This window comes from Rhinopithecus roxellana, chromosome 3 (assembly GCF_007565055.1).
Source record: "Rhinopithecus roxellana isolate Shanxi Qingling chromosome 3, ASM756505v1, whole genome shotgun sequence".
Classification (NCBI taxonomy): Eukaryota; Metazoa; Chordata; class Mammalia; order Primates; family Cercopithecidae; genus Rhinopithecus; species Rhinopithecus roxellana.
This window is the reverse complement of record NC_044551.1, coordinates 75,653,929-75,672,408: the sequence shown is the minus strand read 5'-3', so window position 1 is coordinate 75,672,408 and position 18,480 is coordinate 75,653,929.

Here is an 18,480-nt window from a genome sequence, read left to right as displayed (position 1 = left end):
TAAAGGCTTTCTTGTCTATTTAACTTTACCTGATATAGTTTTTGCTTTGACACCCCAAGGCTGGATAAAATTATTAAAATTTTTAAAACTACCAGTTTTACTTTGTAGCTTTTTCTGGGACTGCTTCTGGGCTGTCAGCCAGGTATTATTAAGCTGGAAAATAAGAATTCAAAAAGAACAAGCATTTCCATTTCCAATTTACATCAGAAAGTGATTCATATTGAAGATTATTAAATTGTCATATATATTCATGAGAGAAATAATGCTTGAAAATAAAAATTAAGCCAAGAAATTAAATATTTTGTCACTTGATTTTTCTCTAATTATTTCTTGAGAATATATATAGGTAATACAGGAAAATGTTTAGTCTATATCTACATATGGCATTCCATTATTCTGCTTTTACACGGTATAATCCAATATCTATTCAATGAAGAAATTTTAAATGATGTTTGTGCATTATCCTTTCTGTGAAATTATAGTCACTACATGCAATATTTGATGCTAGTTTATAGTTCACTGTTAACATAGGGACTGCTGATGGGTTTCGAATGCAAAGGCAACAGGTAAGGTACTGCCGTTACTCAAAAAGAAGAAAGCAAGAAAGATAGACTCGTGGGAAGGGAAGTTAGATGTTGAGTTCAGTTGCTGACAAATTGAGTTTATGATGCTTATGATTTACCCCAAAAGAGATGTCTGCTATGAGCAAAGATATGAGAAGGCAGATTAGGCTTGGAATTGGGCATTTGGTAAGCATGAGGGGAGGGGGAGAATATTCTACAGAAGAGAGAACTTGGTCTTCAGATGGGAAAAAGATGAAAGAGAGAAGCAATTAATATACTCTAGAGAGCAGAGAGAAATTAATTGAGCAAGGCCCCAAAGAAGATGATCGGGAAGAGTCATAATAGAATGAAAGGACTAGGTTAGTAGGTGACCCTGAAAAAGAAGGGACCTCTTTGCCATTGAGATGAGATGAAATAATAGGTAAATGAAAGATGAGAATGATCCTATTTAATAGTCTGTCTTTTCTCTCTGAAGTAAGAAGTAATACCATCCATGGCAAATAATATTAGGATGCGAAGCACGATAGAAGCTTCTGGATGTCTCCTCCATTATGGAGATAGCTCTAACTAAACCATTTTCAGCATAGAGCTCTGCAAGTCATTTGTGATCAGGCATTGCTTTGTAACATTATGTCAATTCATCACTTTCTAAATCACTAACACAGCTGTCACTGTCCTGCATGACAATCTCAGAGTTGGTGAGTCACTTTCACTGTGTGTTGTGGTGACAATTTGAACACTCTATATTGTATGTCTTCACTGCTTTATCGACTGTATGTAAGCACTGGCCGGCAGGGGTGGAGTATATCTCTATAAAACTGGTGTTAAACTTGACTCTCTAAACACCTCCTCAATAAAGTACCTTGTGAAAAATTGAATTGTTTTAATAAAATTGATTAATGCCATGTCTGCAGACTTATCTTTTTTACTTTGCTTCACTTTATCATGCTTTGCAAGTTTTGCAGTTTTTACAGATTGAAGGTTTGTGACAAATCTGTGTTGAACACCTCTGTCAGTGCCATTTTTCCAACAGCATGGGTTCCCTTTGTGTCTCTATGTCACATTTTGGTAATTCTCACAATATTTCAAAATTCTTAATTATTATCTCTTCTGGTGATCTGTAGTCAGTGCTCTTTGACATGACTATTAAAGTTGTTTTGATGTGCCATGAACTATACAACTTTAAGATGGCTAACAATAAACAAATACTGTGTGTGTTCTGACTGCTCCATGACAGGGCATTCCCCCATCTCTCTCCCTCTTCTTAGGTCTCTCTATTCTCTGAGACACAATAATATTGAAAATAGGCCAATTAATAACCCTACAATGGCCTCTATGTGTTCAGGTAAAAAGAAGTCACACATCTCTCACTTTAAGTCAAGAGCTAGAAATGTTTGAGCTTAGTGAAAAAGGCATGTCAACAAATGAGATAAGCTGAAAGCTAAGCCTCCTGCACCAAACAGCCAAGTACTCAGGGCAAAAAGAAATAACTTTTGAAAGAAATTAGAAGTGCTACTCCAGTGAACACACAAATGATAAGAAAGCAAAACAGACTTATTAATGATATGGAGAAAGTTTGAGTGTTCTAGATAGAAGATCAAACTAGCCACAACAGTCCCTTAAGCCAAAACCTAATCCAGGGCAAGGCTCAAACCCTCTTTAATTCTGTGAAGGTTAAGAGAGGTGAGGAAACTACAGAAGAAATATTTGAAGGTAACAGATATTGTTTAATGAGGTTTAAAGAAATAAGCCATCTTCCTACATAAAAATGCAATATGAAGCAGCAAGTGTGTAGAAGCTGCAGCCAGCTACTCACATCTAGCTAAGATCATTGATGAAGGTGGCTAAACTAAACAACAGATTTTCTTTTTCTTTGTTTAACATCTAATAATTCATTTTTTATTCCAATAGATTTTTTGGAATCAGATGGTGTTTGGTTACATGAATAACTTCCTTAGTGGTGATTTTGGAGATTTTGTACATCTATCACCTGGGCAAACTACACTGTACCCAATGTGTGGTCTTTTATCCCTCACCCCTCTCCTTCTTTCCCCCAGGTCTGCAAAGTCCATTGTATCATTCTTATGCCTTTGCGTCCTTACAGCTTAGCTCCCACTTATGCGTAAGAACATATAATGTTTGGTTTTTCCATTCCTGAGTTACTTCACTTAGAACAATGGTCTCCAATTCCATTCAGGTTGCTGCAAATGCCATTATTTTGTTCCTTGTTATGGCTAAGTATATTCCATGGTATGTATATACCACAATTTCCTTAACCACTCACTGATTTATGGGCATTTGGGCTGGTTTCATGATTTTGCAACTGAGAACTGTGCTGCTATAAACATGTATCTACAACTATCTTTTTTGTGTAATGACTTCTTTTCTTCTGGGTAGATATCCAGAAATGGGATTGCTGGATCAAACAGTAGTTCTAATTTTAGTTCTTTAAGAAATATCTACACTGTTTTCCATAGTGGTTGTACTAATTTACCTTCCCACCAGCAGTGTAAAAATGATCCCTTTTTACCATATCTATGCCAACATCTATTATTTTTTATTTTTTGATTATGGCCACTCTCGCCAGAGTAAGGTGAATGTTATTTGCATTTCCCTGATTATGAATGATGTCGAACATTTTTTCATATGCTTATTGGCCATTTCTTTATCTTCTTTTAAGAATTGTCTGTTCATGTCTTTAGCCCACTTTTTAATGGAATTGTTTGTTTTTTCTTGCTGATTTGTTTGAGTTCTTTGCAGATTCTGGATATTATTCATTTGTCAAAGGTATAGTTTGCAAAACTTTTTCCCACTCTGTGGGTTGTCTGTTTACTCTGCTAATTGTTTCTTTTGGTGTGCAGAAGCTTTTTAGTTTACTTAAATCCTATTTATTTTTCTTTGTTATTGTTGCATTTTGATTTTGGGTTCTTGGTCATAAGGTCTTTGCCTAAGTCAATGTCTGGAAGGGTTTTTCCAATGTTATGTTCTAGAATTTTTACAGTTTCAGGTCTTTGATTTAAGTCCCTGATCCATTTGAGTTGATTTTTTTTAGAGAGATGAGGATCCAGTTCAGTCTTATACATCTGGCTTGCCAATTATCTCAACACCATTTGTTGAATAGGTTGTCCTTTCCCCACTTCTTGTTCCTGTTTGCTTTGTTGAAGATCAGTTGACTGTTATTTGGCTTTGTGGGTTCTCTATTCTGTTTCATTGGTCTATGTGTCTATTTTTGTAACAGTACCATGTAGTTTTGGTGACTATGGCCTTATAATATAATTTGAAGTCAGGTAATGGGATGCCTCCAGATTTGTTATTTTTGCTTAGTCTTGCTTTGTCTATGCAGGATCTTTTTTGGTTCCATATGAATTTTAAGATTGTGTTTTCTAGTTATGTAAAGAATAATGGTGGTATTTTAATCAAAATTGCTTTGGATCTGTAGGTTGCTTTTGGCAGTATGGTCATTTTCACAATATTGATTCTACCCATCCATGAGCATAGGATGTGTCTCCATTTGTTAGTGTCATCTGTGACTTCTTTCAGCAATGTTTTGTAGTTTTCCTTGGAGAGGTCTTTCACCTCCTTTGTTAGGTACACTCCTAAGTATTTTGGAGTTTTTTTGCAGCTATTGCAAAAGGGGTTGAGTTCTTGATTTGATTCTTAGCTTGATTGCTGTTGATATATAGCTGAGCTATGGATTTGTGAACATTTATTTTGTATCCTGAAACTTTGCTGAATTAATTTATCAGTTCCAGGAGCTTTATGGAGGAGTCTTTAGGATTTTCTATGTATACAATTCTATCATCAGCAAACAGTAACAGTTTGACTTCCTCTTTACCAATTTTTGTACCCTTTATTTCTTTCTCTTGTCTGATTGCTCTGGCTAGGATTTCCAGTACCATATTGAATAGAAGTGGTGAGAGTGGGCATCCTCATCTTTTTCCAGTTCTCAGGAGGAATGCTTTCAACTTTTCTCTATTCAATGTAATGTTGGCTGTAGGTTTGTCAAGGCTGGCTTTTATTACATTAAGATAAACAACAGATTTTCAGTGTAGACAATACAGCCTTCTATTGAAAAAGATGTCATCTGAGACTGTGCTAGCTATAAAGAAGTCAAATGCCTAGCTTCACAATTTCAAAGGGAAGGCTGACCCTCTTCTTAAAGGTAGCCGGCATCTTTAAATTGAAGCCAATGCTCATTTACGTTTCTGAACATCTTAGGGTCCTAAAGAATTATGCTAAATCTACTCTGCTTGTGCTCTACAAATGGCACAACAAAGCCTGGGTGACAACACATAAACAGAAAAAGTTCTTGGTTTACTGAATATTTTAAGTCCATTGTTGAAACGTACTGTTCAGAAAAAAAAAAAAAAAAACTCCTTTCAAAATGTTACTGCTCATTGACAATGCACCAAGTCACCCAACGGCACTAATGGAGTCACCCCCATGAATGATTTTGAGAGGTTCAAGATTTCAGTGAAGGAAGCAACTACAGATGTGGTAGAAAGAGCAAAAGAATTAGAATTAGAAATGGAGCCTGAAGATATGACTGAATTTCTATAATCTCATGATTAAACTTGAAGGAATAGGAGTTGCTTCTTATGGACAAGCAAAGAAAGCGATTTCTTGAGATGGATCTACTCCTGGTGAAGATGCTATCAACACTTGTTGAGATGATAACAAAGGATTTAGAATATTTCATAAATGTAGTTGGTAAAATAGCAGCAGCAGGGAGTCAGAGGATTGACTTTAATTTTGAAAGTAGTCCTACCATGTGTGAAATGCTTCTCAAACAGCATCACATGCTGCAGAGAAATATTTCCTGAAACAGTCAATCAATGTAGCAAACTTGATTGTTGTCTTGTTTTATGAAACTGTCACAGCAACCCCCGCCTTCAGCAACCAACCACCACCTTAATTATTCAGCAGCCATCAACACCGAGGCAAGAACCTATCAAAAAGACTACAACTCGCTGAGGGCTCAGATGGTTCTTACTATTATTTTAACAATAAACTATTTTTAATTAGGCTTACCAACTTTTAGAAATAATACTGCACTTTTAGTAGACTATGGTGTAGTGTAAACATTAACTTTTATAGGCACTGGGAAACCAAAAACACTTGTGTGCCTTGCTTTATCACAGTATTTGCTTTGTTGCAGTGATCTGGAACCAGACCCACAGTATCTCTGAGGTATGCCTGTGTTTACAGAAATCATAGGCCTCTGAGAATAAATATTGACAGAGTATCTCTCTTTTTCTATCTCCCTTTGCTCATTTTTGGAGCTCACAATAGTTCTTTGCATTAAGTAAAGGGTCAAAAAATGTTTCTGGAAGATGACTGTATTGTCTTTCACTTTTTGTTTACATCTTATATTGCTTTACTTTTAAACTTTTCACATATTTGTGCTTTATTTCCCCAATTAGATTTTAAGTTTTTGAGGAGAGTAACTCTAGTTACAACATCCCATATTAAATAAAGCCTTAATTGACTTAAAAAGAAAACTTTGGGAGAGGCATTTTGTAAGAAAGCCACATTACATAATTCATCCCATGGCTAGCCAAAAATAGTTTGAGAATTATAAGCACAATTGAAATATTTTAATAGAAATTATATAATAAGTATAAGAACATATCAATTTTTTTCAGATTTGATTTTTAAATTTTATTTTGAAGCAGTCTTACTGATATTCATGGGAGAAAATGCTAGTATTAATTGTAGAACATGTTAATATTTTTAGTATATACAGAATTCATGCGCATCAGTGAGAAGACAATCTTGTAAAAATTTTGAAGTTTTTTATTTGTTAGTACATTTTTCCAAATGTACTATGGATGACAATATAAATCTCTATTCGGTATCTTAAAATAAACTACAGAATAGTACAAAAATTTGCTTTTGGTCAATATCTGCAGTGAAACTTGTGAAATGAGAAATGTGCTATTCTATTTCCAACCTAGAAAGGAACTGAAAATAGTGAAAGCTGCATCCACAAAATAATTCTCATTCGTTACTAGTTTTTCTTTTAACTGCAAATCTTTCTAATGATCTGCAACGAGAAAAGAATTCTTGCAAAATTAGTAGGAGTATGGGAACAAAGAAAATGAACAAATGCAAATGCAAATGCAGTTTTTACTCCAAGAACAGGAAAAAAGTTTAGCAAACAAAGCATTGTCTTAATATTAGAAAAGCAACACTGCCACCTTCTGGTAAAAATGGAAATTGCAATCCCAGAAAGACTGAAAGGACATTTAACACATTTTTTTTCTTTTTTCTTTTTCTTTTTTTATTTGTTGCAGGTCCAAAACTTAGTGAAGATTTTCTTTTCTTGAAAATATCACATTTTTATGTCTAGGACCTCAAAATTGTTCAATTGCTTAATTAAATATGATTTTTAGGATTAAAAGAGATACTGTATGATATCCATGACTAAAAGTTGCAGGTTATGTTCCTTTTAACCTATAAAGTGAACTTCAGCATATACTAGTGAAAAGAGAAAACCTGAACTTTGGAACCGCAGATACCTGGATTCAAATTCTACCTCTGATTCTACCTTTATGGCCTTGACAAATTAATTTCCCCGGGTTTCAGTTGTTTCCCATGCAAAACAATAGTGGTGTCGTGAGCATAAAATGCGTGATACATCTAGTACATTTTGTCATACCAAGTAGATAAACAATAACTGATAACTACCTCATTTTCATCAGAATTACCTGATTTCTGCTATACTTTTTTTGAAAGTGTTTTCATGGATAATGTTATTCAACATGGTTTTGCTGCTTATAATTAATTTTCAGACCTTCAAATCATCTGTCAAAGATACCTGGTAGCTGGGTGTGGTGGAGCATACCTGTAGTCCTAGCTATTGGTGAGGCATAGGCAGGTGGATTGCTTGAGCCCAGGAGTTCTAGTCTGCAGTGAACTATGAGGGTGCCACTGCACTCCAGACTGGGTGTCAAAGTGAGACCATGTCTCAATAAATAAAGACATATGGTAATTATCAATATGTTATTTACTTATATAAAAGGAAAGCCAATAATAGATTTATTAATCTTACCAAGCGCCAAACAGGATGTATATAGGACAAGGAAAAGAGAGGGAAGAAGGAAAAAATTTGAACATATCTGATATTGTGATTTATGTTCCACTTCCTTGGGTAAGCTTTGCTGACAACAGTCAGAGACCAATCAAAATATTGTGTCATTGTGCAGCCAGACGGATCAGTTGTTTACATATTATTAGAAAGATTTCAAGAATATAGCTGCAGAGCATGTCCTAGGATGTCTTTTTTTATGTCTGAGCGTCTTTAGCACCTGTACCTTAGTTATGCCAAATCTGCCCCATTTTCCTTATCAGAATTTCTCATATTACTATCACCATATGTTGCCTGTACTCTGCCAAATTACTTCTGGATCTATTCATGAAATATCCAGTAGTGTTGTGTTCATACTATTACTGAAGTAGCTCACGAATACAGAGAAAGAGGGAATTTACCAAGCGATATTCTCTAATTTGTTGTTGTGGTTATTTCTGAAAGGAAGAACCCTGGGCAAAATTTAAAAATAGAAATTCTCTTCCCTGCTTCGCAATTTTCTGACACCCTTTCTTCCCCTATTAACCTCATTCATCCCAAAGAACACATGCTTCCATATTTTCAGATGAAACCTGAGTAATGTCTCAACCTCAAATTATCCCATTATTTTTCATGTCTCTTTTACTTTCAAAACTAAATGTTTATTCTCTGAGACTAAAGTTAGAAATAAGAAATCTTGATTAAATCACTGACAACAAAAAGTGAGTCATGTCTCCCTCCCGCACTGCATCTTCTTCAATGCGATAGCTTATACTCAGCAGTTTCCAACCCTAACTTAACTTTAGAATCATCTGGGAAATTTTTAACAAGTTAATTTAATTTGTTCTGGATGGAGCTTGAACATTGTTAATTTTAAAAATTCCACGAGTGACTTCAATTGTAGCTATTGTTGCCAATCCTCGACCTAAACCCTAGTTAATAAATTTCATGAGGTAAGGAATAGGTTTTTTCATAGGTTTGAAAGGGAGAATTGTACTAAAATTATGTTTGTTTTCTCTGTATAAGTAAAGCAAGAATACAAAGATAGTAAAGTAACTGGAAGAGGTCGGACTGATAAGATTCAATCTATAAAGAGCCTTATTTTTATCCCATTGCTATCTTCAAGTATATTTTGTAGGATCTACCTTCCCCACTTTCTTGACAACAGTCTAAGATTTCATAGCCATATGGCAATTTTAGGCAATAGAAAAGTCTCATTTCTCTTATACCCCCAAATTAGAACTCACTCATGTAAAAGGTACCAATAAGGGAAGAGAGGGTAGTTCTTCATTAGTCCATTTTGTTTTCTGTGCTCTTTGCATCAGGGAAGGGATGAAAGAAACACAGGAAGAGGGGCAAAATCCTTACATGACCAGAGCCTACACCATCTTCTCTTGGCTGACGCTGGCTGACTTCCATGCCCTCCATTACGGCATGGCTTCAAAGACTGCTTCATTTATGAGGTGCGATGTTAGGTCCATGTTTACCTCTGAACTGATCAATTCCCAGTCAGATTGACGCTCCCTTGAGCTGACTTCTTACAGAACTATCCTCCTTTGTTCCTTACTTCAGTAGGAAGGACCTCACAGCAAGGAGCCCCTGAGGCAGAGTTCCATCAAGTATAGTAATACCTCATGGCATCTTATTGCATGGGAAATTCTCATCCTCAGATGTTAGGAATGCAGCTATTCCTGTAAGACCCCCTCTCTTTGCATTGGGGGCCCTAGGCTTAAAACAGTAACCCATTTCCAAGTTCCTTTACACTTCAACATATTGGGGTTCATACTCCTTTCTGGTTGGACTGCAATTCAATAAGCATCCAACTGCAAATATTTTATCAGTCTCCTCACTTACACCTTCATCACTAGGGCTCTCTCATTCAACTTGGTGGAAGCGATCAACAACTGTTTGTTTTTTAAATAGCTTAGTTTTTTTAAATCATTGTTTCTAATATTATGTTCTAAAATTTTCTAATCAGTGTTATTAGGGAAAAATATATATCACAAAATGCACCGTTTTTAAGTACACAGTTCAATGATTTTAAAAAAGACACTAACATTGCCGCCACTGCTGTGCCCTTCTCCAATAGAGCATTAGCCATATCGCCAGAGAAGCTCTAGTTTGTTTGTTTGTTTGTTTGTTTTTGTTAAAAATGGTTTTTGGAAAGCAACATCTGTCTGCTTACATGTGCTCATTACTGCTGGATTACCAGTATCTCCAGCCTTTTCGACAAACAGAATCTATTCCATCTCTTCATGTGCTTATTTGCCATGTGTGTCTCTTTTTTGGAGAAAAGTCTATTCAGATGCTTTGCCTGTGTATTCATTGGCCCATTTATCTTTTTGTTGTTGAGTTGTAACAGTTCTTTATATATTCTGTATGCAAATGAATCCCTTATCAGATATATAATTTGAAAATATTTTCTCCCATTTTTGGGTTATCTTTTTATTTTTTATGGTATTGTTTACAGTATGAAGTGTTTAATGTTAAGTCAAATGTTTCCATTTTTAATTTTGTCACTGTGCTTTTGGTGTCATATCTAAGAAACCATTGTCTAACCCAAGATCACCAAGATTTACCTTTTTTTCCTTCTAAATGTTTTAGAAGAAATATTTACAAACTTTAGCTCTTACATTTAAACGTATGGTCTATTTTGAATTTAGTTTCATATAGATGTGAGGTAGGGGTCTAACTTCATTTTGGCAAATGGATAAATTATCATTTAAATCAGTTAAGATAAATATGAGAAAATATATATATAGTCTTTCATATTCACCCATGTACTTACCTTTTCTAGTGCTTTTTATTTGTTAATATGAATTAGTTACAATCTAGCGTCATTTCTTTTCAGCCTTTTCAGCACGTCATTCTATTTCTTTCAGAACTTACTTGAGTGTTTCTTGTAAGGCAGGTTGGATAGGAGGAAATTCTTTCATGCTTAGTTTATCTAGAAATGTCATTTCACCCTCACTTTTGAAGCATATAGTTGCTAAATATATATTTTATAATGATTTTTTTCTTTCAATACTTTGATTCTGTCATTCCCCCGTATCTTCTAGCCTCGATTATTTTTGGAGAGAAGTCAGCCATTAGTTGCATTGTTTTCTTCCTGTGCATGTTGACCGGGTTTCCAGTTGCTGTTTTCAAAATGTTCTCTGTCTTTCAATAGTTCGAATAAGATGTGTGTAGCTATGAATCTCTCTGTGTTCACCCTACATTGGACTTTGATGATCTTCTTGGCTATGTAATTTAAAATTTTCAGCAAATTGGGAAGCTTTTAGCCATTACTTCTTAAAATATTTTTTGTCCCTTTATTTCCCTCTATGATTCCTATTACCTTATATATTGGTGTGTGTGATGGTTTCCCATAGTTACTGAGGCTCTTATTTTTACTTATTCTTTTTATTTTCTAGTCCTCAGATAGAATAATTGGGAGATCTTCAAGCTTGCTGATTATTTCATCTAATATTTCTAATCTGATGTTGTTTCCCCAGTGAATTTCTCATTCATTACAGTTATTATACTTTTCAATTCCAAAATTCCCTTTTCTTTTCTATAATTATTCCTTATTAATATTCTCTTTGAGGTATTTTTATCATAATTTCATATAACTCTTTAAACATGGTTTCTTCAGTTATTTGGGCATATTTGTAATAATTGTATTGAAGTCTTTGCATGCTAAGGCTAATATCTGCTCCCTTTCAAGACAGGTTTCATTGACTATTTTCCCTGAGTACAAATTAGTTTCAGTATTTCTGCACATACACTGTAAAAACCTGATCTACTGGAATGATGGAATGAGAGGTTCATCAAATCCTCTCCTAAAATGCAACAATACAACAAAACGATACAAAATTGTCAAAAACAACCACTTAAGTTCCTGGAAATCAAGCACAGGCATATGACAGACTGGGAAATATTTATTCACCAAAAAAGCCTACTAAATCTTGTATAAGAAAAGCGGACCATGCATGGTGGCTCATGTCTGTAATTCCACTAGCTTGGGTGGCTGAGACAGGTAGTGTGATGAGTATGGTGATGATTTTCTGCTTTAGATGCTTCACAATTTTTTGTTGGAATCCAGACACTGAAGAAAATATACTACAGCAAACTTTGAATTTGTTTTCCCCTCTGGGTGAGTCCAGAGATCCCTGTTAAATTTCTTGATACTCTGATAGCACTGCATGTTTTAACCAGCATCTCAACCTCAGACTAGCTGCAACACTGGCCACTGAGATTGTCAGTGACTGAGAAAATGCCCATGGGCCTTGAGTTTCACTGTATTCCACTTCAAGTCAAGACAGGCTCCTCTACCTGCAAAACTGCTGGTTTTCACAGTCTGGCACCCTTACAGTACCACCACGATGATGAAGCTGGTGAAGGAACAAGAGCCTCCCCAGGCTAAAATAGATCAAAGACTCCTATCTTTTTTTTCCCCCCTCAAGACAGGGTCTCACTCTGTCATCCAGTCTAGAGTGCAGTGGTAATCACAGCTCTCTGCAGCCTGGACTACCCAGACTCAAGTGATCCTTCTACCTCAGCCTCCCAAGTAGCTGGGACCAGAGACATGGGCAATATCCTCGACTAATTTTTCAAATTATTTGTAGAGACAAGGTCTCCCTATGTTGCCCAGGCTGGTCTCAGACTCTTGGGCTCAAGTGATCCTCCTGTCTCAGCCACCCAAGCTGGTGGGATTACAGACATGAGCCACCATGCATGGTCCACTTTTCTTATACAAGATTTAGCAGGCTTTTTTGGTGAATAAATATTTCCCAGTCTGTCATAAACCTGTGCTTGATTTCCAGGAACTTAAGTGGTTATTTTTGACAATTTTGTATCGTTTTGTTGTATTGCTGCATTTTAGGAGAGGATTTGATGAACCTCTCATTCCATCATTCCAGTAGATCAGGTTTTTACAGTGTATTTGCAGAAATACTGAAACTAATTTGTATACTTATAAGGTGTATTAGACAGAATTCTAAAGATGCTTCTTCCCCAACATTCCATACCCTGGGCTATTCAAAGAAGCTCTTAACTGAATACTGTGGTCAAGAGACTTTGTAAATGTAATTAAGATGGTGAATCTTAAAGCAGAGAGTTTATCATGACTTGTCCAGGTTGGCCCAATCTAATTACTTGAGCTCTTAAAAGCAGATCATTTTATCCGACTAGAGTCATAAAGCAGCAGCAAAAGAGAGCAGGAAAGATGAGACACAGGGGAAGTCAGAGAGATTCAAATCTTGAGAAGGAGTCCACACGTCATTGCTGGTTTTGAAGATGGAGGAAGTCGGGGGAGGTGCATAAACCAGGAAATGTGGATGTTCTCTAGGGCCCAAGAACAACCTTCAGACACTATTGCAAAAAAAAACAGGGACCTAAGTCCTACATTGCTATGTGTATTAGTCTGTTTTCACATTGCTATAAAGCACTACCTGAGACTGAGTAATTTATGAAGAAAAGAGCTTTAATTGACACACAGTTTGACAGGCTTAACAGAAACCATGACTGGGAGGTCTCAGAAAACTTACAATCATGGCAGAAGGTGAAGGCAAGCAAGCATATTTTACCGTGGTGGAGCAGAAGGGTGGAAGTAAGTGCTAAATACTTTTAAACTATCAGATCTCGTGAGAACTCACTTACATGACAGCACTAGGGGGATGATGGTAAGCAATTAGAAACTGCCTCCATGAGCCAATCACCCGCCACCAAGCCCCTCCTTCAACATGTGGGGATTACAATTTGACATGAGATTTCAGTGGGGACACAGCCAAACCATATCATTATGCATATCAATTTGCCCAACAACCTGAATGAGCTTGGGATTTAATTCATCCCCAGAGCCTCCAGAAATGAATACAGCCTTGGACAGCAACTTGATTTCAACTTGTGAATCCTGGAACAGAGAACTACCTGAACCCCACTATTCATGGGCTTCTCACCTACAAAACTGTGAGATGTAAATGGGTATTATTTTATGACATAAAATTTGTAGTAATCTGTCACGTCAGCAATAGAAACTAATACTCTATCTAGTATTGGACAAATAATGTGTTGTGAATAACAAAAGTCAGTTTTCTTACTCTTTAAGAAAATATTTGCAAATGAGGAAAAGGAAGATTAACATGAACTCTATGGTGTTGGATTGCAATTGGAGGTATCCATATTCATACACACATAAATTAATATAGAAATAGATGCTATGCATGTTAACATGCACATTTTGGTTTTCAATTATTTGATCCTTAAATAATGGAAAGTATAAGAGGAGCCTGGACTATCTTGTGGTGCTAAACACTAAGGATGTCCTCAAATAATGATGTAAATATGTCCAAAAAACACAGGAGCCAACATAATGGGGCTCCAATGTCTACATATAAAACAAATTGACAAAAAAAAAACCAAACTAGTGGATAATAACCTAGTCAAATAATTTATATCTATTCAAATAATAAAGTAACTTTAAATAAACAGAAAGGGATGGTTCTTTCTTAGATTACAATACCAATTAATACATGTTGAAGAAGTGATGAATACAGAAAATCACTATTAGCAAAAACCACATTAAGCATGCAAGAATCAAAAATGGATGCTAAAATTAGTGGAAGAAAGTTTGCTGAGAAACAGGATATTTGGATGCTCTCAAAGTATCCCTTCAAGAGCTAATTATTAATAATACAGGAGAAAATAAAATTAGAGTGGTCATTGCTGGCAGATATATACCTTAACCAAGTGATCAAAGTTCTATCATATTTAGACAACATGTACTCTCTAATATGTGCTCTGAGAAGAATATATCATTTTTGAAAAAAAAGTATAATGTTAATATAATCATGAGAAAACATCAGACTAATCCAAATTGATATTCTACAAAATAATTGGCCAATCCTTTTCAAAATTGTCAAAGTAATATATGGTAGCCAGCCCCCAATATCATCCCAATAATAATCACAATATTCACGCCTCTTGGCACTCACTTTTGTCTTTTCTTCCCACACTATACCAGGCATGGTAGGCAGAATTGTAAAGATGTCTTCTCCTCCCTGGCATATTCAACCAAGTATATGAATCAAGATGCAGTTTACTGCAAAGTTCTTTTAAATCCTTTTAAGGACTTTGCAGCTGGAATTAAGATTACTAAGGTCACCTGTATGACCAGTAGACTGTGGTAGAATAGATATGTCACTTCTAAAATTAAATCATATAAGACACTGTGATTTCAGTTTTGGTTGCTCTCACTCACCCTGGGGGCAGTCAGCTGCCATGTCACCAGACCTATGAGGAGGCTTACATGTTGAGGAATGAAGTTCTTTTTCAAACAAACATGTGAGCACACTTTCTTACAAGCAGATTATTCAATCCCAGATAACCCTTCGGATGATTACAGCCCCAGCCAATATCTTTACTGAGACCTCTTGAGAAACTTCAAACCAGAGCCACTCAGCACAGCTGCTCCTGAAATCCTGACACACAGAAATGGTAGGATAAGAAATGTTTCCTGTTTTAAGCCACTGAAGTTTAGAGTTATTGGACACATAGAAATAGAGAGGAAATATATCATGAAGAAAAAAGACTGGGGAACCATTCCAGATTGGAAGAGATTAAGAAGCAGTAATAAATAAATTTAACGTGGGATCCTTGACTAGGTTCAGATCAGATAAAGACCACTGAAGCAGGAAATTACCCTGATCCCTTTGAAGGCAGGAACTGGAGTGTGGGCACTGGAGCTAGCTGGTTGCTTTGGTGCCAGCAGGGGTAAACTCCACTCAGTAGAACCTGTTGTGCTCAACCCCTTGTGGAAGAGAGCACATAAGTGAATGGATGCAGGAGCCAGGGTGAGTGCTTCTGGGCACCAAAGGGAAACTCCATGCAGGCCCCATGGAAGCATCTAATGGGGAGCCCCAGTTGCATGCTTTACAGTGTTCTTTTAGCTTTGCTGTCTGCTGACGGCTTAAGTGTGAAACAGCTCAGTAGGCCCTCTGTCTTTTGGCTTGAGGCAGTTGCTCTCCACCAGTGAGGGCAGAGGGTCAGAGTGATAGCCTTTAGCATTCACACCTGTGGCACCTGAACTGTTGTTCAACATCCAGGAAAAATTCAAAAAATTGAAGGGTAGTGAATGTGAAGGACTTCATTGCCTATGAAAGTGGTTCTCAGCTGGAAGGGGAGCTAGAAAAGGGATGAAGCAGGAAGATGATCTTTTCCCGAAGTCCAGCGGCCTGGACTTCTTCTCTCCAACCCCAAACCATAGTTTCCAATGTCCAGCTGCTTTTCATTTTCTCCTCTCCTGCTCTGCTGGCAGAGCCTGGGATGGCACAGGATAGGCAGTGGAGTGGGCCATGGGTGGTTTTGGAAAAGGCAACATTTGAGCAGAAAAACAGGAATGCATGTTCTCACTTTGGGCTGTGGTTCCAGACTTGAGGGTGGGGCCTTTACCAGGACCCTCTCTCTTCTGCCCAGAATTTCTCAGCCTCCTGTCCTTGTCACCACTAGTGTTATGGCTGGCAAAATTATAATAAAATCAGTAGATTAGTTAATAGTATCATGCCAATGCTAGTTTATTTGTAATTGTTTCTAGTTTTAGGTAATTGTTCTATGGATTTTTAAAATATTAACACTATGGAAAGCTTATAGAGGAATTTTATGTGTACTATTTTACAAAGTCACAAAATAAATTTTTAAATGGAAAGTCAGACACACTAAATTTGAAAAGAAAAAAATGATCAATCCTAGATAATTTTTAAAAGCTAAATTAATTTTAGCTGAAGCACTAAAATGTTATAATCCAATTTACCCACTGAGTTTTTCAAAGTGGATTGTCTTTCATCTATTTTTGATTACTCATATGTGCTGTAAAAGCTAGTGTTTATTAGACTTTACTGAAAAAAAAGCTGAAGGAGCCTAGGGAGAAAAGAACATTACATTTCAAATTAATATCTAATAGTATTTCCTTAAAATATTTTACTATTATAATAAACTGAGATAAATACATCCCACACTTTTTTATCAGATATTTTAAAAATAAACCATCTGTAAAATGTATCCTACTCATATAAATCTTTTTTATTTATTTATTTTTATTTATTATTATTATTTTTTTTAGACGGAGTCTCACTCTGTTGCCCAGGCTGGAGTGCAGTGGCCAGATCTCAGTTCACTGCAAGCTCCGCCTCCCGGGTTTACGCCATTCTCCTGCCTCAGCCTCCCGAGTAGCTGGGACTACAGGCGCCTGCCACCTCGCCCGGCTACTTTTTTGTATTTTTTAGTAGAGACGGGGTTTCACCGTATTAGCCAGGATGGTCTCGATCTCCTGACCTCGTGATCCGCCCGTCTCGGCCTCCCAAAGTGCTGGGATTACAGGCTTGAGCCACCGTGCCCGGCCTTCATATAAATCTTATATATTAATCTGTCATATATAGAAACTTGTGTAAGAGAATTTTCCTAATACATATTTCATAATAAATGTGGTTTGTATTGAATTAAAAACATCTGTTGAGACACAAGAAATCTCTGGATTAAATTATTAATACATTCACCAAGTTCAAAAGTAATACTAACTTCCCTTTCCCATCCATAAAATATGCTTATGTTCACAGAGATAAACCAAGTTTCAAACCTGTGTCATTTAATAAGCTCAAACATGACAATTTTGTAATAAACACTCTGATTTAATAAATGGTATGAATATATATTTTGCATACTTTACAATAAAGACAATTTTGAAAGAAAATGGATATAAAACTCTGTTTTCCTCCAATTTACATAGTAAAGTCAACTGCATACAGTTCTTTCCACATATATTTTCTACAATTAAATAAATCTAAATGTTAAATTTTAACACATATATCCAATTATGTACAAAATTACAATGTCAATTTATAAGTCAATCTTACTTAAAAATCATAAATTACAAAAAACACATTTTGAATAATTTTGTTCTAGAAGTATCATAACAACTCATATGATCTAGGTGAACCCAAAAGTAAAAAACAATGATCATAAATTATGGTAGTGTCTGTAAAACCCTGTTATAAAGGAGGTGTTCTTTTACAATATGTACATTATATATAAAAGCTCTGGACTCCTTTATAAGAACCAAAATTATGTTCAGTTTAACCATTTTCATAAAAAGCTTATTGAAAAAGTATCACCTTATAAAACTGAATATATAAAATACAATGCAGCCCTTGATAACTAAAAATCTTTATAAATGCCAATTATTTAGTCACCTGTTTGTCAAACTATTTCTATGGATGGAGTGATTTTTTTCTTCCTCTAAATTAAGTGGCCCTAAACTAATATATTTGTATAGTTATTCTGTTTTCTTCCTTACTGTCATTTCACATCTCTATCAGTGAGTTCCTCGGGATTTGCCTTTATTCTACAACCATGAAAGTCTTCAATCCAATTCCCTGCTTCCACACATGGGACACAGAAAGCCTAAACTTTCCTTTTTTCTGGGCTCCAACAGGAAGCAGCATTTACAATGTGTCTAGCTTGGTGGGAGGGAGATTGTCAACTGAGGTATCATGTGTGTTCACCTGCCTATCTTGCCCTGTTTCTCTGGCTGCTATAAATTTCCTGCTTCTCAAGTATCTGGATTTTTGGCTACCTATTTGGCTTCCGTCTTTGGTGTTTATATCTGTCTGGTTTTAGCATGTCTCTCTGATACCTGACCCACAGCTCCTCTCCTTCTCTAATATTCAAGTGTGCTTGCTTGACTAACTTCTCATTCCTTCTCCTTGAATTTCACTTTACAATTGCACTACATTCTATCATCCCTGGCCACGGATTACCACAAAACATAATTTCTTAAATCCTGCAAATTTCTAATGTTTCTAATCTTGGTTTCCT